The sequence below is a fragment of the Portunus trituberculatus genome, chromosome 39 (genome assembly GCF_017591435.1).
Source record: "Portunus trituberculatus isolate SZX2019 chromosome 39, ASM1759143v1, whole genome shotgun sequence".
NCBI classification, from domain to species: Eukaryota; Metazoa; Arthropoda; class Malacostraca; order Decapoda; family Portunidae; genus Portunus; species Portunus trituberculatus.
In genome coordinates, this window is record NC_059293.1 from 19,326,295 (window position 1) to 19,348,794 (window position 22,500).

General features: G+C 40.2%; 1 pseudogene; it reads left to right on the plus strand.

Annotated features, from left to right (window-relative positions):
- LOC123515684 overlaps positions 1 to 22,500 on the plus strand; it is a 164,559-nt pseudogene that overhangs the window by 89,627 nt on the left and 52,432 nt on the right.

A 22,500-nucleotide genomic window follows, 5' to 3' on the forward strand; every position in this document is an offset into this window, starting at 1 on the left:
CGGGTTCGAGTCCCGGGGCGGCGAGGCAAATGGGCAAGCCTCTTAATGTGTGGGGTGTTCACCTAGCAGTAAATAGGTACGGGATGTAACTCGAGGGATTGTGGCCTCGCTGTCCCGGTGTGTGGAGTGTGATGTGGTCTCAGTCCTACCCGAAGATCGGTCTATGAGCTCTGAGCTCGCTCGGTAATGGAGGAGACGGTCTGGGTGACCAGCAGACGACCGAGGTGAACACACACACACACACACACACACACACACAAATACTGCATTGAAATCAAGCAAAAAAATGTTGTTAAGATCGATGAAGGTAAACAAGGAAGAGAGAGAGAGAGAGAGAGAGAGAGAGAGAGAGAGAGAGAGAGAGAGAGAGAGAGAGAGAGAGACGTCCTGGCCACATCCTTTTGCTTTTCAGTGATTTGAGGGTTTTGTGAGGATGAGGCAAAGAAAACGAAGAAGAAAGACGAGGAGAAAGAAGAGGAGGAGGAGGAGGAGGAGGAGGAGGAGGAGGAGGAGGAGGAGGGGAACCTTTGATCCTCTGCTTCTCTTCCTTGTGCTTATCTCTCTCTCCTTTGATGCCATCTTGCTATCAGTGCAACACTTGCTGATGTATCTCTCTCTCTCTCTCTCTCTCTCTCTCTCTCTCTCTCTCTCTCTCTCTCTCTCTCTCTCTCTCTCTCTCTCTCTCTCTCTCTCTCTCTCTCTCTCTCTCTCTCTCTCTCTCTCTCTCTCTCTCTCTCTGTGTGTGTGTGTGTGTGTGTGTGTGTGTGTGTGTGTGTGTGTGTGTGTGTGTGTGTGTGTGTTGAACGTACCTGTATAGTCTGTAAAGAAAGGTTAATGGCATGAGGGTAAAGAATGACTGGCTGTGAAGCGAAAGGCTAGAGTGTGTGAGTGAAGGGTGGCTGGGTGGTGGGAGTGGGGGAAGGGAGACTGGGTGAGAGAAATGAAGGTCAGAACAGAAGGGGAGAAAAAAAGAAGTAGGTGGTTGATTTTAGAGTGAAAGACTGCGATGTGTTAAGGAATGAAGGCAAGCAGGGAAGTAGAGTTAGGAAGAGGAGTGAAAGACGAAACGTGGATGTAATAAGGGAGTGGGAAAAGAGGAAGAAGAAGAAGAAGAAGAGGTGGTGGAGGAGGAGGAGGAGGAGGAAGGGAAGATAAGGGAAGATAGTATGAAATGAAACAACTGGAATAATTAAATAGAAAGCAGTAGCTGTAGCATAAGTATCAAAAACCTTAAATATTTCTACACAACATAGAAAAGGAGATAAAAAATAGAAGAAAACATATCTTGCTATTCTGCAGTACTTCTAAACAACACATAAGTATAAAAAAAACTCAGATATTTCTACACAACACACACACAAAAAAAAAACAGAAGAAAACACATCTTACCATACTGAAGTGCAATATTTCTACCCAACACTTAAGAAAAGGGAAAGAAATAGAAAAAAAAAACATCCAATAACTCTGAAGTGCAAGTGGTCATCTTACTCTAGGTTCAAATTCATGACCGCCAGGATGAACCAAGGCAGCCCAGAGAGACGAGAGAGAGAGAGAGAACGTACCGAGAGTGGCCGGCAAATGTGTACCAGAATAGCAGCACTTGAGGGGTGTGAAGTCCAGGTTGTAGCAGAAGTGTGTGTGTGTGTGTGTGTGTGTGTGTGTGTGAAGAACGCCCGGGAGGTTTGTAAAGATAGGGAGGAGCGCCGTGGTGAAGCGTTGGTTAGAGTAATTATGTACCTTCGTTAATTAGAGTAACTACTATACACACACGTACACACATACTCTCTCTCTCTCTCTCTCTCTCTCTCTCTCTCTCTCTCTCTCTCTCTCTCTCTCTCTCTCTCTCTCTCTCTCTCTCTCTCTCTATCTCTCTCTCTCTTATCTATTTGTCTATCATACTCGTCTTTCTCTCCTTTTTATCTTATTTCCCTCTTCATCCTTTTCCTTCTGCACTCTTCCTTCCCTACATCCTTTATATTTCTCCTTTTTCACCCCGCAGCTTCTCTCCTCTCCCTCCCTGCCTCTCCTCATACATTTCCTTTTATCTCACTGTCCCTCCTCCCCCTCCGTTTGCTCCCTCACCCTCGGCCTTTCCTCTCTTCCCATATCACGCCTCCATTCTTTTTATATCATCTCTCTCTCTCTCTCTCTCTCTCTCTCTCTCTCTCTCTCTCTCTCTCTCTCTCTCTCTCTCTCTCTCTCTCTCTTTCACTCGTTTCTTACCATTGCATCTTTCTCCTCACCTTCCTCCTCCTGTTACTATCTCTCTCTCTCTCTCTCTCTCTCTCTCTCTCTCTCTCTCTCTCTCTCTCTCTCTCTCCCAGAATTTTCACTCATTTTGTATATTTTTTCATTGTTTTCCTCATTTGCCTCACAAAGTAGCAACTTTATATAAATTATACGCGGGACTAAAGAATTGGATAAGTTAATTAAATCTGCCTCTCCCTGTGTGTGTGTGTGTGTGTGTGTGTGTGTGTGTGTGTGTGTGTGTGTTGTCTTTGTCCTATCTGTGTATCTTGCTGTGTCTCTTTCTGTCTCTTTGTCCCTTTGTCTGTGTGCTTGTAGGAGTGAGTGTTTCGCATGCCACTCTCTCTCTCTCTCTCTCTCTCTCTCTCTCTCTCTCTCTCTCTCTCTCTCTCTCTCTCTCTCTCTCTCTCTCTCTCTCTCTCTCTCTCTCTCTCTCTGTGTGTGTGTGTGTGTGTGTGTGTGTGTGTGTGTGTGTGGATGATACAAGAGCGTGGAAAGGATACAAATAGAAACTAATAGTGATAAGAGGAGAGAAGAAAGGAAAAAATAATTGGCACTGGCTAGGGGGTGAAAGATTAGCCGCGAGAGAGAGAGAGAGAGAGAGAGAGAGAGAGAGAGAGAGATCAGTCGGGAGTATTTTTCCCAGTTTGTATTTTTACTTCTGCCGCACTGTTTTCTCCCTTCCTTTCCTTCCTCCTCCTCCTCCTCCTCCTCCTCTTCGTCCCGTTCAACTGAAAGAACGTCGGGTACAAAATGTTTCTGTGGTTTTCATATTGACATCATTAATTATTTCGTCATTGTTTTAGTTACTCATTAGCATCATTTTCAGCATTGTCACTATCTTCATTATTATCTTTTTTTTGTCTGCATTGTTATGAATTGTGTTTATTTGTATGGGTTTCTCTTCTTCTCTGTGTCTCTTCTCTTCTTCTCTTTTCTCTTTCTTCTTCTCTTTTTCTCCTAGCCCTTTCTTTTGCACTATCTTCATCATCATCATCATCATACTTATTATTTTTTGCTTATATTATGAATTGTGCTTATTTTCATGGATCTCTCTCTCTCTCTCTCTCTCTCTCTCTCTCTCTCTCTCTCTCTCTCTCTCTCTCTCTCTCTCTCTCTCTCTCTCTCTCTCTCTCTCTCTCTCTCTCTCTCTCTCTCTCTCTCTCTTTTCTTCTCTTTTTTCAGCTTGTCCTTTCTTTTCACTATATTCATCATCATCATCACACTCTTTTTTTTATGTATTTTGGTCCGTATTGTTATTACTTGTGTTTATTTGTATGTATCTCTACTCCTCTTTCTTCTTTCTTCTCTGCTTGTCTATCCTTTGTGTTCCTTTGTGTGTCCCCTTAGTCCTTCCTTCGGTGTATCTATCGCCAATACCGCAACACCAGACTTTGGTCAACTTAATCAACCTTCATCGCTAACTACCTGCGCCACGAGATCGACTTACACAAAAAAAGTATCACCTGAGATGCATCCTCGATAACATCCAATTTGTATCTTCCTTTCTTCCTTCCTTCCTTCCTTCCTTCCCTCCTTCTTACTTACTTCATTCATAATTTCCTTCCTCCTTTTTTTTTTCCTTCTATTACCTTTCTTATCATTTCGACTTCACTTCCTTCCTTCCTTGTCCTCCATTTTTCATTATTTTTTTCCTTCATTCATTCGTATATTCATTCATTCTCTTCATCCTCCTTTTCCATTCGACTTTACACCAATCTTCCTTCTTCTCTTCATTCTTTCCCTTCACCTCTCTCCTCTTCGTATCCTCAACACAACATCACTCAAACTCCTCCCTTCCTTCATTTCTTCCTTCCCTCCTCCTCTTCTCCTCTCGACAACACCCCGGCCTCTTCCTTCACTTCATCCTTTCTTCCTTCCCTCCCCTTATCCCGCCGTGACAAGGAATATTCATCAGCCTTGAGAAATGTATGGACTCAGGTAGATGCATTGGCCGGCATAACTTTTAAAATTTATTTCTTACGTGGAAGTAAATCAAGGCAGAATTACTGAGAGAGAGAGAGAGAGAGAGAGAGAGAGAGAGAGAGAGAGAGAGAGAGAGAGAGAGAGAGAGAGAGAGAGAGAGAGAGAGTGTGTGTGTGTGTGTGTGTGTGTGTGTGTGTGTGTGTGTGTGTGTGTGTGTGTGTGTGTGTGTGTGTGTGTGTGTGTGTGTGTGTGTGTGTGTGTGTGTGTGTGGGTGTGTACAAAATGGAGATTGAAGAGGGAAGTGAAGCCCCCCAAGAGAGAGAGAGAGAGAGAGAGAGAGAGAGAGAGAGAGAGAAATATTAAACAGTAAAAAAAGGACAAAAAACAACAGAATGTGAGAGAAAAATTAAGACAGGTAGAAAAACAGACAGACAGAAAGACAGACAGAAAAAAATATTAAGCAGAAAAGGGATGAAAAAACAAGATGAAGGAGACTAACTAACCAAAGTGAGGAGAAGAAGAGGAGGAGAAGGACAGGAGGAAAAATCTGGAGGAGGGAATGAGAGGGAGTGGGCGAGCTGGAAGGCAATTTGGAAGAGACAAGATCAATTAGAGAAAGACGTGAAGGTTTGAGGGAAAAAGAAAGTGATTGATACCCTTGCGGCGGCTTGACGTGACTCAGTGAATGACGTGAAGTGACTCCTTGAAGCACTGAATCCTTGAACGAATGCTACTGGAATGATCGAAAGTAGTTCAGTGTTTTGCTACCTCTTGCACACTTGTTGGTGCGTTGACCTTGATATAAGAAAGCCAAACTCTGACTTCTGTGTTGGGAATAGCAATGAAGTCTGCCCACAAGCTTTTTTCTCCTACTTTCTTTCATTTTTCTTTCATTTTTCTTCTCGTTCTGTCCAAACTCTTTATCCTTCACCATCTTTCTATATCAAAATTAAAGTAGAAGTTTGTGTTGGCTGGGCAGCTCAGGGGTAAAGTGTTGGGCTCGTGTTTGTGATGGCGCGAGTTTGATCTTGACCCACGGCAGTTACTTAGTGAGATTCATTGTGTTTTCTCTTCAACGCCAGCTAAGAATTGACCACAAGCTGACATGTCTGCGTTAATGACCCCTTGTGTAGTCATTAAGTATTATGCTTGAAGCCTTTCTTCTCTTGACCTCCGACTCCTCTAATGAAATAATGAATAGGGAATTAACATACATCCATATTATGTATCAGGCTGTAATCTTGAGGCATCTCCCATTGTGTAATCCATAAGAAATATACACGGTTAAACTGTTCACTAACACATTAAGTTACCTGATGTGCTGTCACTGGCTTTACAGAACCTTACAATTGAGATGTTCTTTGTAGATCTTACGACTTCAGGTTAAGGGGGAAGAACTAAACACAGGGGAAAAACATTAGTGGTTCTCGTGTTAGTGTTTTTCCTCCTCTTCTTTTTTTCTAATATCAGTGAGAGAACAGGCGCTTTGTCTACACTACATATTAAAAGAAAATTAATCACTGACGCTTTTGTGTATGCTGTGTGACTAATTGCCAGCTTGACTGTACGTGCGAATATTACACCCTGCAGTGACCTCCAGCATTCAGAACTACGTTTTTAGTGTTTGAAGTCGTCGCTTTTCAATCAACCCCTTCAATACTGGGACACATTTTTACCTTGAAATTTGTGTACAACTAAACCGTTTATTGACATTTCTATTGTGTATGGAGGTCAGAATATTAATGGCCAGAGTCTTCACTATTTTAATCCCCACTTAAGATTCTGAAGCTGTATAAAATCACCATATAGCAAGAGGAATGAATATAGAAGCACGTCATGGCACTCAAGGCATTAATGTGCAATATCATCATGTGTTACTCTCCTGGCGCCGTGTTTACCGTCTGCTCCTTCACCTCATTATAGTTTACGCGCTTTGATTAATCACTACTTAGAAAACAATTACCCAATACAGCATCACTATAAATGCATTGGCAAAATTAACAAAATTCCATGTATAATTATAATCAATAAGCAGAATACATTGCAAATAATTATGAGGGTGTTTATTAGTTTTGCGCGCTCGTGACTCCTTGCTTTAATGAGGTGGCTGAGTGAGGGTCATGCATATATACCTGTATGACCTGCCACGCCAGTAATTAGAGCCTCGTGTGTCTGCACCTCACGCCAGAAACAGAAAAATTGCAATATCTCAATGTTTATTTTTTGGTGTTGTTTTTATCTGTTATTTTGTCGATTTGTTTGTGTATTCAGTCTTTTGTTCCTGTTTTTTTTCTTTTTCATGTGTGTTTCTATTTATTTGTTTTATTTTAATGTGTTCGTTTATTTTCTGCTTTTAGTTTTGTCGGAACCAGAATACGTTTGTTCTATCTATTTATTTTTTGTCTCTACTTCTCCATTTATTTGCTCCAAGGGTGTTTTTTTTTCAATCGATAACTGTTTAACCTTTTCTTATTAGTTATGTATTTATTCACCGATATATTATTCTTTGTAGTTAATTGAGTTTTTATTAACCAGAATGGAGATATGTTAACTAAAATGACCTAACTTGACCACTAATTCTAACCAAAGTAAAACCAAACACAAACCAAACACAAACAAACACAAACCAAAACAAAGGATACCCGATCCTCTCAAGCAAGACACAAGGGCCCACCATTCACCCTGCCCCTCCCTCTATCACCCACGACCACCACCACCACCACCACCCACCGTCTCTCCCACGCCCATCACCGCACTGACCTCTCTTTCTGACCTGCCCTAGTTCTGTCCAGCACACTCGTATTCTTTGCTGTCGGCGTAATTAACTCAGCTACCTGTTATCATTATGAGGTGAAAAGAAAGGCGGGTCAGTTAAGATCTTTATATATGAACTGTAAGACCGGTAATTCCTCCTACTGCAGAGAGAGAGAGAGAGAGAGAGAGAGAGAGAGAGAGAAATGAACCCGTGAACTGGCGAACACCAAAAAATTCTCAGTATTTGTCCTGAGGGAGAGGAAAAAAACAGGCGCCACCCACGAGTGTTTTTTTTTCATTCTGTAACGGATGATGGAGTATATATTTTTTTTAATTGGTGTGTGTATGTGTGTGTGTTTTGTCTTTATTTTTCTCCCGCAATCGTCTTTTATCTGCTTCTTTTATCATTTATCTATCTCTGTCTATTCCTCGATCTGTCTATCTGTTTATCTGTCTATTTGTGTCTTTATCAGTGTGTCTTTATCCATGTGTCTCGCTGTCGTAGTTAATGCCACTTTTGAACTCTCTCATTAGAAACACGGATAAAGTGTAGGCAGTGACGAGAGGCAAATGAATACTTACGTCTTTTAACTCATAAGTAAAAGAGTAATTAAAAGAGAGAGAGAGAGAGAGAGAGAGAGAGAGAGAGAGAGAGGTTAAATAATAAAAAAAAGAGCAATTCCGGAGCATAAAAGTTAGTAAAAAGTATGAAATGCGAAAATGAAACATGAAAACATTTCTGAAACATGAAAACATTTCTGACTCCTGAGTATTAGAAAAAAAGGAAAAAAAAAAAGAAGCGACAGAATTAAAAAAAAAAAAAAACAGCACTTTCGATTCCCAAGTGTTAGAGATTAGAGAGAGCATCATGTAACCAGACACCAATTCCTCTGTAACTTTTGGTAACAAGTAACAAATCGACTCTACTTATTCTCGCTCTTAACCCCTTCAGTACCATGAGACGTTTCCATATTAATTTTGTTTAGTATTTAGTGACTTTATACAGCTTCAGAAACTTGTGTGAGGGATTAGAATAGTGAAGGCTGAGGCCATTAATCTTTTGACCTGAATAGACCTTTCCTAATGTCAATAAAATTATCTAATCGTACACAAATCTTAAGGTAAAAATGTGTCTCAGTACTGAAGAACTTTGTACGAAAATGAAAACCCGTTCGAGTGTAGAAAATGGAAAATAGAAATACATCAACTGGAATAAAATACAAAAAAAAAAAAATATTAAGAGGAATCAAGCACCCGAAATTTATATGACAAAACACAAAGGAAAGATAACAAACAACTACACACAACCATTATCCATACAGCACATAACAAAGCAACCTCAAATACTCTTACCTTCCTCCTATACGAGAAAAAAAATGAAGGAAAGACAAAATAGAGCCACAAAAACAACAATACACACATTACTTAGCAAACAGTAGGAAATATGAACAACAAACTCACATATTCTTACTTCCTTCTTTATTTCTTGGGAGAGGAAGGAAGGAAGGAAGGAAGGAAGGAAAGAGGGTGGCTGAGAACGGAGGTGAATCATGTTAAGCTAAAACTCATCCCTTTTTATCGTCCTCTTTGTAAGATGTGGCGGAAGGAGGACGAGACCAGACCTAATTACCAGATATTAGACTCTTTAATTCCCGGCAGGAGGAAGGCTGGGTGGGAAGACAGGGCAAAATTGAGGTGAGGAAGGAAAGACAGGGAAAAAATTGGGGAAAGAAAGTCGAGGGAGCATTATGGGAAGGAAACCAGAAAAGGAAGTGGGAAAATCTAGTGAAGGTAAGATACGTAGGCAGTGAAGGAAGGAAACAAAGGAAAATAGAAGAAATAAAAAGGATGAACAAATATAATAAGAAAGAATATAAAGTATAAGGAAAAGAAAAAAAATAAAGCATGGAGGATCTGAAGAAAGGAAAGGGAAGATAAAAATAAAAAAAAAAGTAAAATGAGCAAGATGTTTAGGGGAAGAAGAAAGGAACTGGAAAAATTGGGAACTGATAAAAGATAAGAAAGAAAAGAGAAACAATAAAAACAGCGTAAAAAAAATGAAGAGGAGGAAGGAAAGATATGAACCTATTAGTAGTAACGAAGATAAGGAAGAGAGAGAGGAGGGAAGGAAAAGGCAAAAGATAATAAAGTGAAAGTGATTGGAGGTCAGGAAGAAGAGGTGAGAGAGAGAGAGAGAGAGAGAGAGAGAGAGAGAGAGAGAGAGAGAGAGAGAGAGAGAGAGAGAGGACCATAAATTGAAGGGTAACAAATAGCGTCTCACACCAAGTTCTCTCCTAGTCGCTCCCTTAAGTCGCCTCCTCAATCCTGTAGTCACCCCTCCAACTCCCACCCATATTGAAGTCAGGTCCTCGTTTTCTTCGCTAAACTCGCGTCAGTAAAGGCTTCCCAGGGGCCATTACGCGGCGCACTTCTGCGGATTTGCAATGATGTAGTGACATTCTTGTTATCGTTGTTGTTGGTGGTGGTGGTGGTGGTGGTGGTGGTGGTGGTAGTAGTGGTGTTATTCTTTCGTGGTGCTTATCTCTGGTTGTTGTGATTGTGGTAGAGTGTTAGTAATTGTTGTTTTTGTTCTTTTTTTTAGCATTGCTCTTCCAATTTCCCTATTGTTTCCTCTTCTTTTCTCTCTTTGTGTTCTTTAATCGCAATGTATATGTGCCACTACCAATAATAACTAAAACAAACACATCAAATACTACTACTACTACTACTACTACTACTACTTATACAACCACCACTCTCATAATCAAAATACCTTACGATTTTCTTCACATTGCAATACTCAATAAGGAAACAAGGTCAAAAAAACTCGTGATATTATACCACTACTAATATTCTTTACGTATTTGTGATAATAAATTGCCCACCTAATATTATCCTCCTATTCTGCTTATCACGAGTAACACCCATGCCACTCTTGAGATTCCTTTGGTGTTTGTCTTAGAGGGCGAAGGAGGGACGGGTATTAGAACCAATCACTGAAGACTTCATGGGAACAAATAACACCTCGGACGTTGATTGGTCGGGTGTCTCCATCGGCGTGCGCTGATTGGTCGCGTGTTTCCCAGCTGGCGAGGTCCCGAAGTTTATAGCCAATCGGATTGTCGGATTCGTGAGGCCTTGCGTTGGCACGGGAAAAGAGAAGAACGGGGGAAGTTGTGCGTGGTGAGCGAGAGAGAGAGAGAGAGAGAGAGAGAGAGAGAGAGAGAGAGAGAGAGAGAGAGAGAGAGAGGGATGAACAAACAAATAAACAGTCAGACAAACAGAGACACAGATAACTAAAAGGGAGTTACATAAACAAACCTTTTACAACAAATTATTTTTTACGAATTACAGCAAAGACTAAATTTAACGAAAGAAAATGAAATGAATAAATAAAATAAAACACACACACACACACACACACACACACACAACCCCCTCCCACACACACACCTACACATAAATCCAAGCATTAAAAAAGAGAGAAATATGAAGCTAAAAAAAAGAACAACTACTATTACATCAAGGAGGAAAGAAAAATATTATAGAACAAGCACAGGAACAGGAAAAAAAAAGGTGAAAAAAGAGTCTTCACAGCTCATAAAGAATTGTACCCCAAAAAATACGAGGCTCTGCTCTTGACATCTTTATTGCTTTGCTGGTTTTTATATATATAATTTTCACTTAACATTTAAACGCGACTCATAATGTTGAAGGAGGAGGAGGAGAAGGAAGAGGAGGATGAGGAGAAGGAAGAAGAATAGGAAGAGGAGGTGGATGAAGAAGAGAAAAGATTGAAGTTTATGAACGTTTTTGTGTGTTGTTAATGACTGGGATCTCTCTCTCTCTCTCTCTCTCTCTCTCTCTCTCTCTCTCTCTCTCTCTCTCTCTCTCTCTCTCTCTCTCTCCGGTATGTTTTATTTTGTCCTTTCATTTCTTTGTATTTTCTCTTCTTTCATCCTTTTCATCTACCTGTCCTCCTCCTCCTCTTTATTCTCTTTCCTCTTTCCTCCCTGATTCTGACTTTCATTTCTCCTTGCCTTTCTTTCTTTCTTTCTATATTTCATTTTTATATTTATTCGTTTTCTTTTCTCGTATCTTGCATTATTTTTTTTTATCTAGAATGAAGAATCTTTCATCTTTTTTATATATTTTCATTCTTTTCATCTTTTCACCCGTTTATTTTCATTTCAATTCTTCGATGTTACTTTCATTTTTCTCTTTCGTTCTTTTTTCTGTGTCACGATCGTCTTTTCTCTGTTTTTTTTTTTCTTGTTCTGGCTTTCTTTTTTTCTTTTATCTTTCTTTATTACAAGCAAGAGAGAGAGAGAGAGAGAGAGAGAGAATTGTAAACTTTCTGTATTTTCGAGACCTTTTATCTTGAAACTGACGATGTTGGTACACAGAATTATAGAGTTAAGGTACACACTCTGGCACTGGTGGTGGTGGTGGTGGTGGTGGTGGTGGTGGTGATGGTGGTGGTGGTAGTAGTAGTGGTGGTGACGTTGGTGGTAATGTTGCCTATACGGTCGAAGTTTTGGTGGTGATGGTGGTAATGTTTGTAGCTTTTTATGGTGGTAGTGGTGATAGTTTGAAATGTGTCAGAAGATAAGTTTTCAAAATTGTGGTAGTTTTATTTGTAGCAGCAGCAGCAGTAGTAGTAGTAGTAGTAGTAGTAGTAGTAGTGGTGGTAGTAATGGTAAATTCTGGGATATTCTACTTGCTTCTGTATTTTCTTCTTTCCTATGACTCGCTCTCTTTCAAAATTGATGTTTTAAGACATTTTTTCTGAGTTTTTCTGTAGCTTTTTATTTTTTAGACATTTTGGTGACTGGCACTCTACTGGGTCTTTTTTTGTAACGCTCTTTTTTTTATGTACCCCTTGTCAAGTGACCCTCTTGTATATAAAAGTAGTAGCATGAGTTTTATAGTTGTAGTAGTCGACGTTGGATTAGTAGTAGTATAATAAAGGTAGTGGTAGTAGTCGAAGTAGTAGTGATAGAAGTGGTAGTAGTAGTGGTAGTAATTCACATATTTTTTTATAAGTTTTGCTGCTGCTGATGTTCTTTTTTTTTTTTCTTCTTTTTCCTCTTGTTGTTGGTGTTGTTGTTATTTTATTATTATTATTATTATTATTATTATTATCATTATTATTATTATTATTATTATTATTATTCCTACTACTATTATTATTATTGTTATCATTTCTGTTGTTCTTGTTGTTGTTGTTGCTGTGTTGTTTTTGTTGTTATTGTACGACTTTCATATTGTTTCAAAGAGGCGGTCTTCCACAGGGCAGTAGGTGTGTGGGCGAAAAATCTCACACTATCAAAACACCGGAGTTACAAGGTCATTCCCACACTCTGCTTTCTATGTCACAAAAACTACATTACTGCTAAACATTACGTCGCATTAAAGTTGTGCTTATGACAATAGTGACGGGGTTAATGGGCGGCATGAGAGTAATGGAGTGTTAGTGTGAGTGTTAATGGTAACAAAGGGATGCAATTATAGTGGTGGTGGTGGTGGTGATGGTGTTTTTAATGTATTGATAGAAGTGTTGATGTGTTGATGATGTTGATGGTGATGTTGATGGTAGTGTGGTGGTGGTGATGGTGGTGGTAGTGATGTAAGTGATCCAAATGAGAAAGCGTAATTAAATGAGAGAGGCATTTAATATTTGAGAAAGAGAGACTATAAGCAGAAGCAAATGAAGGACGAAGAGAGGAGAGGTAGGGTAAAAGCAAGAGAGAGAGAGAGAGAGAGAGAGAGAGAGAGTCACATACACAAAAGGAATAACAATACAAATAAATTTAGTCAATAAGAGAGAGAAGCAAAACACAGAAGACTTGGAAGGATTAGAACTAACGAAGGAGAAGAAGAAAAGATAAAGAGAATAAGAAACAGAGCATACCGTGAATGGGAAACAAAGGAAACTAATGAGAAGAAGAAAGACAAAAATGAGAAAGAGAAGGAGGGCAGAGATAAAAGTTGAGGAGAAACAGAGGGAGATAGAAGGACACCAACGAAATGGAAGAAGGAACTAGGAGGAGGGAAGTAATAAGATGTGCCAGGAGAAGAAATGAGGAAGAAGGAAGGGGTAAAAATTAAGAAAGGAGGTGATTGGGTGAGAACACGAAGATAATAAGGACGTAAGAAATAAATAAAGAAAGTGTGGATGAATTTGTGACGGCTCATTGTCTTCATTTGCATAGAAGCAGGAATCTCGGGAAGCTCAAAACGTGGTCACGACATTTACATAAATTAATTAAAGCGAGATAAATTAGTAGAAAAAAGAGAGAGAGAGAGAGAGAGAGAGAGAGAGAGGATAGATGCAAAAGTTAAGCTTGACCATGAAAAAAGGAAAAGAAAAAAAGAGAAACGTTTCCAAAATAGACTATCTGCAAACATTTGTATTCCTTTGGTGTTTTTTGGACGAATGAAGCACACCCACCCACACACACACACACACACACACACACACACACACACACACACACACACACACACACACACACACACACACACACACACACACACACGAGAAGGGGAGAGTTGAAATAGCACAATGGCGTTCTCTCCGCGGCCTGGATAAAGTAGAAAGAAAAACACAAAAAGAATGAACATGTAAAAAGAGAGAGAGAGAGAGAGAGAGAGAGAGATCACATGTATCCTCACTTTATAACTACAGAGTGTTGCTTTATGACTAAATTTACGATATCACATTTCTTCAGGTGCAGTTTAGAGTTAGCTTAATACTCTCTCTCTCTCTCTCTCTCTCTCTCTCTCTCTCTCTCTCTCTCTCTCTCTCTCTCTCTCTCTCTCTCTCTGTGATTTTTGGGGGTGTAGGTTAAGTTAGGGTTGGTTGGTTTGTTTGTCTCTCTATCTTTCATATTGTTATTCTCTCTCTCTCTCTCTCTCTCTCTCTCTCTCTCTCTCTCTCTCTCTCTCTCTCTCTCTCTCTCTCTCTCTCTCTCTCTCTCTCTCTCTCTCTCTCTCTCTCTCTCTCTCTCTCTCTCTCTCAGGTAATTGATAAGAACGTACCTTATTGTTATTGTCTCTATGATCATGTGAATCTCATTTTATTCTTCATTTCAACTCAGTTAGGGAGAAAATTACCTAATGACTCCCATATTGAATTTTTTGGAGTGCACGAGTGTATTTTTAGAGAGAGAGAGAGAGAGAGAGAGAGAGAGTATATGAAGAAGGCCACATAAAGAAAATATTGAGAGAAAGAAGATAAATTTAAAAAGGAAGGAAAATATGATGAAATATAAGAAGGAATGGAGTGGAACGAAGGAGGAAAGAGAGAGAGAGAGAGAGAGAGAGAGAGAGAGAGAGAGAGAGAGAGAGATAACAAAGCTGAGAGGAAAAAGAAAGATGAAATTGAATAACTGAAATTAATAGTGGGGAGGAGAGAGAGAGAGAGAGAGAGAGAGAGAGAGAGAGAGGAAAAATGGTGGCATAACCCTGGAGTGACCTTCCTATAACATAATTTTCCACTCGACCAAAGTGATTTACAAGAGATCCACTAGGAGCAGGAAGAGGAGGAGGAGGAGGAGGAGGAATGGGGGGAGGAAGAGGAGGATACCGGCAGAAAACGCACTAACAGAGAAGAAAGAGGAGGAGAAGAAGGAGGAGGAGGAGGAGGAGGAGAAGAAGGAGGAGGAGGAGGACGAGGAGGAGGAGGAGAAACAAATGATCGCAATATATATAAGATGAAGCGGAAAAGGAGGAGGTGCAAGACGACGAGCATGGGAAAAGAAGAGAGAGGAGAGAAGAAGAAGAATGAGAAGATAGACGGCAGCAATAAGTAGGAGGAAGAGTAGATGGAGGGAATGAGTAAACAAGGGTAGTGGTGTTGCTGTTATGCATATTTATAGATTATTAATGGTTGCAATTATGTGTTTTAATTGAAACGATGATGATTATGATGATAATGATAATAATAATAATAATAATAATAATAATAATAATAATTTGAGGGGTGATTCATTATATTTTTCTTTCATTTTTTTCTCATTATTATAAATGTTGTGCTGCTCGTGTGTGTGTGTGTGTGTGTGTGTGTGTGTGTGTGTGTGTGTGTGTGTGTGTGTGTGTGTGTGTGTGTGTGTGTGTGTGTTTTATCATCCATATTATAATTAACCATAAAATCGAGGTGTTGGTCAGTCTGAGAGAGAGAGAGAGAGAGAGAGAGAGAGAGAGAGAGACACCCTCTCTTTCTCTCGTACAAGGTGAGAGAATCGAGGAGGAGGAGAAGGCAAGGAAAGAAGGAGAGAATGAAGGAAAAAAAAAAAAGATAAAAAGAGGCAAGGTCAGGAGAAGAGAGGGAGAAGATAGGAGACATTAATATCACCAGGTAACCAGTGACCTTGCCAGCCCAGAAACCTTGTTAACTCTCTCTCTCTCTCTCTCTCTCTCTCTCTCTCTCTCTCTCTCTCTCTCTCTCTCTCATAATTTTGATTCATAACTTGTGTATAAATATGTTACAAGTCTTTTCTTTCCTGTTTATTTTTGTAGTGGTCCAATTTTTTATGTTAATTTACGGTAATTGAGCTCGTTTTGCGTCATGGATCCAAATACACAGATGAATGAACTAAGACAAATGTAAACTTTTCCGCGAACCGTTGAAAATAATGGTAACAAAATGCATCTATCTAAGGTAAACACGTTGCATTTTCATCATCAAAAATTCTCGCAAGGCAGAGTTTGTTTGGAAGCTTCACTCATCAAACAATACTCTTAAATGAAAAAATAAAATGCTCCAACGAACAGTATTGAAGTTGATCCTTTGCTTTTGTAACTGAACTGACCCATAGAGTTTGATTGGCAGAGAGAGAGAGAGAGGGAGAGGGAGAGGGAGAGGCATGTAATCGTATTCTCTTTACGAATATTCACCACATGCAAACTCGATTAATGGAATACTTTAAAGAATCAGAAACGCTCTTGAAAAAAAAAATAAGAAAAAACTGTAGAGACACTGAAAATTTCTCCTTTGATATTGAAAACTGAATAGATTTAGAGCCAAATGAAGAAATCTGAGAAAAAAAAAACACATTGTCTTGCATAGAGCCACACATTTGGGCAATATTGGTGATCCTTAGGGAAAGAGGCAAGTACAGCTGGACTTAAGAAGGGCAGCGGGAGCTTGTTAGGGGCGGGCTGGCTCAGTGTGACGTGAACTGGGAGCCCGGGAAGAGAGGAAGATAAGAGGGTAAGGTTACACGACTCCCATTTATCGCTGTTGGATTGTCGCGAACCACCTAATTTTGGCCCGGGAAGTTAGCGTGGTTTATTCTCTTTCTCTCTCTCTCTCTCTCTCTCTCTCTCTCTCTCTCTCTCTCTCTCTCTCTCTCTCTCTCTCTCTCTCTCTCTCTCTCTCTCTCTCTCTCTCTCTCTCTCATTTTTTTATTCCCTAATCTGGCTTGAGAAGTTAGCGTGGTTAATCTCTCTCTCTCTCTCTCTCTCTCTCTCTCTCTCTCTCTCTCTCTCTCTCTCTCTCTCTCTCTCTCTCTCTCTCTCTCTCTCTCTCTCTCTCTCTCTCTCTCTCCATATTTTTCCGCGCCTAATTCGGCTCGAGAAGTTAGCATGCTTTCTCTCTCTCTCTCTCTCTCTCTCTCTCTCTCTCTCTCTCTCTCTCTCTCTCTCTCTCTCTCTCTCTCTCTCTCTCTCATTTTTCCTCGCTTCCCCATCCTTGAAGGTGCCAAATGAGACGGAGAGAGAAGGGAGAAGAATGAGGGGAGAGGAGACAAGCACAGAAAGAGAAAGAGAAAGAGAGAGAGACAGAGACAGAGAGAAAGACGCCGCGTGAAACAGGAAGACGGGAAACAGATGGGAAATAAAGAAGGTGAACACGGAGATGAACAGATACGAAAATGAATAGTTAGATAAAGAGCAACGATAAAGGGGAAGACGAGAGCGGAAAAGTGATTGATAAGAAGAGAGGATGAAGAGCGGAATTTAAAAGAGGAAGCGTTGATGAAGAGGGAAATCTGAGGGAAAACGTCTGGTATGGTGGTGATGATGGTGATGGAAAAGGAAGATAAAAATGGTGTATGGAGGAAGTATGTGAGGAATATTCGTGATTACTAACAAGAGCGGTGATGATGAGAGTGAGGAGGAGGAAGAAAGAGGAGAAGGAGGAGGAAGAGGAAGAGGAGGTGGAGAACAAAAGAGGAACGAAATATTAAGGATAATAAGACAAATTTAAAAGTTTACTTAACGAGAGACAGACAGAGGGAGAGAGAGAGAGAGAGAGAGAGAGAGAGAGAGAGAGAGAGAGAGAGAGAGAGAGAGACGCATTCATTATTCTCTTTGATGATTCTGAGGCCTTGAGGTGGAGGTGGTGGAAGTGGTGGTGGTGATGGTGGTAGTGGTAGTGGTGATAGTGGTAGTGGTGGTAGTGGTAGTGGTGGTAGTGGTAGTGGTGGTAGTGGTAGTGGTGGTAGTAGTGGAGTAGTTTACAAAAATTGGCAAATATTCCAACTTCCTTCCTTCCTTCCTTCCTTCCTTCCTTCCTTTGTTCTTTCACTAAATTATTTTCCTCATTCCTTCCTTGTAAAAATTCGAGGCTTTTTCTGCATTCATTTATTTTCTTTTCCTTCATTTTTTCCTTCATTCATTTATCCTCTTTTTTTTCTCCTTCCTTCTTTCGTAACAATTTATTCTCATCTCCTCTTCCTTTCTTCCTTGTTTTTTTTCATTCATTTATTTTTGCTTTTATCTTTCATTCTTTTTATTTTTTTTCTTCTTTCATTTTTTTTTTCGTTTCCCTTCCTTCTTTTTTTTCCTGACAATTATTCTCACTTTTTTACTTCCTTGTTTTTCATTCATTATTTTCCTTCACTCATTTTGTTTTTTCTTCATTAATTTCTCCTTTCCCTTCCTTCTCCTTCTTTTCTGGCAATTATTCTCACTTCCTTTTCTTCCTTTCATGTTTCCTTATTCTCATTTTGTTTCCTTCTCTCTTACTTCCTCTCGTCTTCTCTTTCTTTTCTTTTCTTCATTGTCTTTTTATCTTATAGTCTTGTTATTCCATTATTATTCTTTATTTTTATTATTTTCACATTATGCTCTTTCATTCTTTTACTTCCGATTATCTATTTTTGTCTTTTTTTTTTGTTTCTTTCCTTTTTGTCTCTCCTTTCCCTTCTTTCATTTCATCGTCTCACCTCTTTCAACTCTCTCTCTCTCTCTCTCTCTCTCTCTCTCTCTCTCTCTCTCTCTCTCTCTCTCTCTCTCTCTCTCTCTCTCTCTCTCTCTCTCTCTCTCTCCTTAGAGCTAAATCCAGTTATTCCTCCTTTTTTCCTCCTCTCCTTTCTTCCCTCCTTCCTTCTCTCCTTCCTTCTCTCCTTCCTTCCTCCTCCTTTACCTTCCTTCCTCACTTCGACCCACTTAGACTGCTTATCCTCTTTTTTTTTTCCTCCACTCCCTCTCTCTCTCTCTCTCTCTCTCTCTCTCTCTCTCTCTCTCTCTCTCTCTCTCCCTCCCTCTCCTTCCTCATTGGTTCCTTCACGCATAATTTAGCCACAGTGAACCCAAGTTGATGGACCTGAGCCGTGTGTGTGTGTGTGTGTGTGTGTGTGTGTGTGTGTGAGAGAGAGAGAGAGAGAGAGAGAGATTAGTGGGTGGACGAGTGAATGGTGTGTGGTTTTGTGTGTGTTTATTTTACCCTGGTCACTATCTATTGAGTAATCTCGCTCCCCTCCTCTCTCTCTCTCTCTCTCTCTCTCTCTCTCTCTCTCTCTCTCTCTCTCTCTCATAGCAGCTGGTGTTGGGTCACAAAACGCTTTCACGATTGCGATTAAAATTTTTATGCAGATTTCCTCTCTTCATTTTCGGTCTTGGTCCATCACGGCTCGCGCTTCCCCACAGGCCAAACTTCCATTATTGCGTTTATTCATTAGTAACAACTGCGTACTCCTGCGGTTTCTGTTTTGCATGTTTCCATATGTGTGTATTTGTATGTATGAAATCACCGTGAAGGAAATTTAGGGTTCTTTACAATACCAGATTCTGTATAACGCTTTCACTCAAGACATATCACACCTCCTTGTTATCCTCTGCATTTGTTTATATGTGTATATCTGTATGTACGAAATGACCATGAATGAAAATTAGGGTTCTTTACGATATCAGATTCTGCATAACGTTTTCATTCAAGACACATCACACCTCCTTGCCCTCCTCTGCTTTACACACACACGAGTACTCATCCAGTCTCGGCACACTCGTTCTTTATACCTCAAACAGCCTTCTCTCTATCATTTGTACCTCATATATCACCGACACACATTTTATGAAGCAATATTTTCTTCTCGCTCGTTCTCTGAATTGACACACATCCTTGCAATCTAGTCCTCCGCATCCATTCTGCAGCTCCTCGCACACACTCACGCACTCAGAAAACCAGCTCCTGCATATCCATCATTTCTCATACTACAGTGACCTATTTTTCGTAACCTCCCAGACATTCCAACCAAGAACATGTCCGACACTAACCCTTGAGGAAATATTTACTTGCTGCTGTCCGTGTCCAGCGTATTGACAGTGTGTGTTTTGGAGTATATGAGTTGTACCAGAACAGACAGTTGATAAATACGCTGACAGGTGAACAGACAGACGGGTGGCTGGACGGAAAGGCAGACAGGCAAGATAGAAAACAGATAAACATGTACACAGACAGACAGAGAATGGATAGACACACTTACAGTAACATAATCGATGAACGGATGGAGAGACAGAAATATAGAAAGACGGAGGGACAGACAGACAGACACACAGACAGACAGAAACCGGGAGAGGGAGTAGAGAGAAAATATTATGAAGAAAATGAGGGAAAATGAGGCTCATTTATGGTCAATGATGCTCTTGAGAAAAGGAGAGAGAGAGAGAGAGAGAGAGAGAGAGAGAGAGAGAGATAATATACACATGCACACACACACAAACTTGTAGATATAAGAACACAAACAACAAACCACACAAATAACCAGACAAACAGCCATTTAATCAGGCATACAGACAAACAAGCAGCCAACCAGCAAGACAGACAGACAGACAGACAGAGGTAACACATTATACATATATGCGGGTATGCATGAGGCAATTTCTACAGACAAGTCAACAGATTCATGCATAACTATTACACGAACACATTCCCGCAAGTGTAACAGGTGCAATGGCTGCATGACGGTGGCACTAATGAGATTAATCTTACGTGCAAATTGTCGGATTCTTGTGTGTTAAAAATGAGCCAAACTAATTATAACTTGGCAAGAAAGGCAGTGCAGAAAATGAGAATTACTTGTGAACGCAACGCAGAGCAAATAAGAGAGGTTTTAATGTCTTGTGCAGCTTGGGAGTCGTAGGGTGTAATGTTAATTCACTCAGGTGCATAGCAGAGCTGGTGAGTGTGGGTGTGTGAGACAGGAATTAGATTAACCACCTTTAGTACCATGACGCGTTTCCATATTCATTCTCCTTACTATGTGGTTATTTTATAAAACTTCAGAAACTTATTTAGAGGATTAAAATAGTGAAAACTTTGGCAATTCATCATCAAGCCTCCATAGACTCTTCCTACTGTAATTAAATGGTCTATTCGTACACAAATTTTAAGATAAAAGTGTGTCCCTGTATTGAAGGAGTTAATGTTCATCTTAGTGCTATTTTTTATATACATACTCTTCTCATGCATACTTTTTTGTGTTCATATGAATAATTTAGTTAGTGTATATGTATGCATGTGTGTGTACCGTTATAACATATTACCTTGTATGTTTCAGGGATGGTGCTGTACACGGGGAGCCAAAGGACGCGGCTGGCGGGCCAAAGTATCGTGGCGGAGGTAAGTGTATACACAACCTTGCTTAACTTTCCCTCAGTGCTTCCTCGCTCACTGCTAACGTCCCTTACTGTCACTTGCCTTGCTCAAGTTCGCGCCACGCTTAGCTCTCAGAAGCTTCCAGTGATGAGCGAGCTGTAACTGTCCTACTTATCCTCTTGAATACTGGGACACAATTTTACCTTTAGATTTGTGTACGATTAGACCATTTTATTGACATTAGTAAGGGTTTATGGAGGGCAGAAGATTAATGGCCATAATCTTCACTATTTTAACCCGTTCAATAATGAGACACATTTTTTACCTTGAGATTTATGTACGATTGGACCATTTGATTGACATTAGGAAGGCTCTATGGAGGGGCAGAAGATTAATGGCCAGTCTTCACTATTTTAACCCCTTCAGTACTAGGACACATTGTTTTACCTTGAGATTTGTGTACGATTAGATAATTTTGTTGACATTAAGAAGGGTCTTTTGGGAGCAGAAGATTAATGGCCAGAGTTTTCACTATTCTAATCCCTCACATGAATTACTGAGGCTTTACAGAATCACCAAATAGTAAGCAGAATGAATATGCAAATATGTCATGGTACTAAAGGGTTAATCTGAGGAGTGAGCAAAGTGAATGAAAAGTCTCCGGTTTGTCATCTAGAACACGCTTTTCTCTTCTCTTATAAGGAATGTTTTCGAAGGTTACGGAAAAGTTGGTTTGGATTCACACGATATTTCTCTGAGTGGGTACGATCTGTATAAATTTGAATGTATAATTGATGGCAGGAAAAAAATTCTCTCTATATTCTCTCTCTCTCTCTCTCTCTCTCTCTCTCTCTCTCTCTCTCTCTCTCTCTCTCTCTCTCTCTCTCTCTCTCTCTCTCTCTCTCTCTCTCTCTCTCTCTCTCTCTCTCTCTCTCTCATACACACACACACACACACACACACACACACACACACACACACACACACACACACACACACACACACACACACACACACACACACACAGCCTTATCAAGTTTATCGAAGCGGCATGTGGCAGTTGATTAGCTGTTTGTCTGTGTGTGTGTGTGTGTGTGTGTGTGTGTGTGTGTGTGTGTGTGTCAGAGAGAGAGAGAGAGAGAGAGAGAGAGAGAGATTGAGAGAGAGATTAGCACATCACAGAACAGATGATAGACAGATTCTTGGACAGACTAATAGTAGATAAATTGAATACTAGATAATTTCATAGACCTTGATTTAACTAACTACATTGATATATGAAGTGAGTTGAATGAGATTGAATAAAAATGTGACAAAATCAATTCAATATTTCAGAGAGAGAGAGAGAGAGAGAGAGAGAGAGAGAGAGATGTATTGGTAACCATGACTTCTATCGGCACTCATATGAACTCTCTCTCTCTCTCTCTCTCTCTCTCTCTCTCTCTCTCTCTCTCTCTCTCTCTCTCTCTCTCAAATACAATATATTGGAAATCATAATGTATTCCTGTTAAGTTTGAATACTTTAAAGAAGAGTACGATAGAGAGAGAGAGAGAGAGAGAGAGAGAGAGAGAGAGAGAGAGAGAGAGAGAGAGAGAGAGAGAGAGAGAGAGAGAGAGAGAGTTTTAAAGTTTTAGATGTTTTACGCTGGACACCTTTTTAATTAATTGGGCCAAGGAGGAGAAAGGACAAGGAGGAAGGCAAAGAGGAGGAGGAGGAAGAGGAGGAGGAGGAGGGAGAGGAGGAGGAA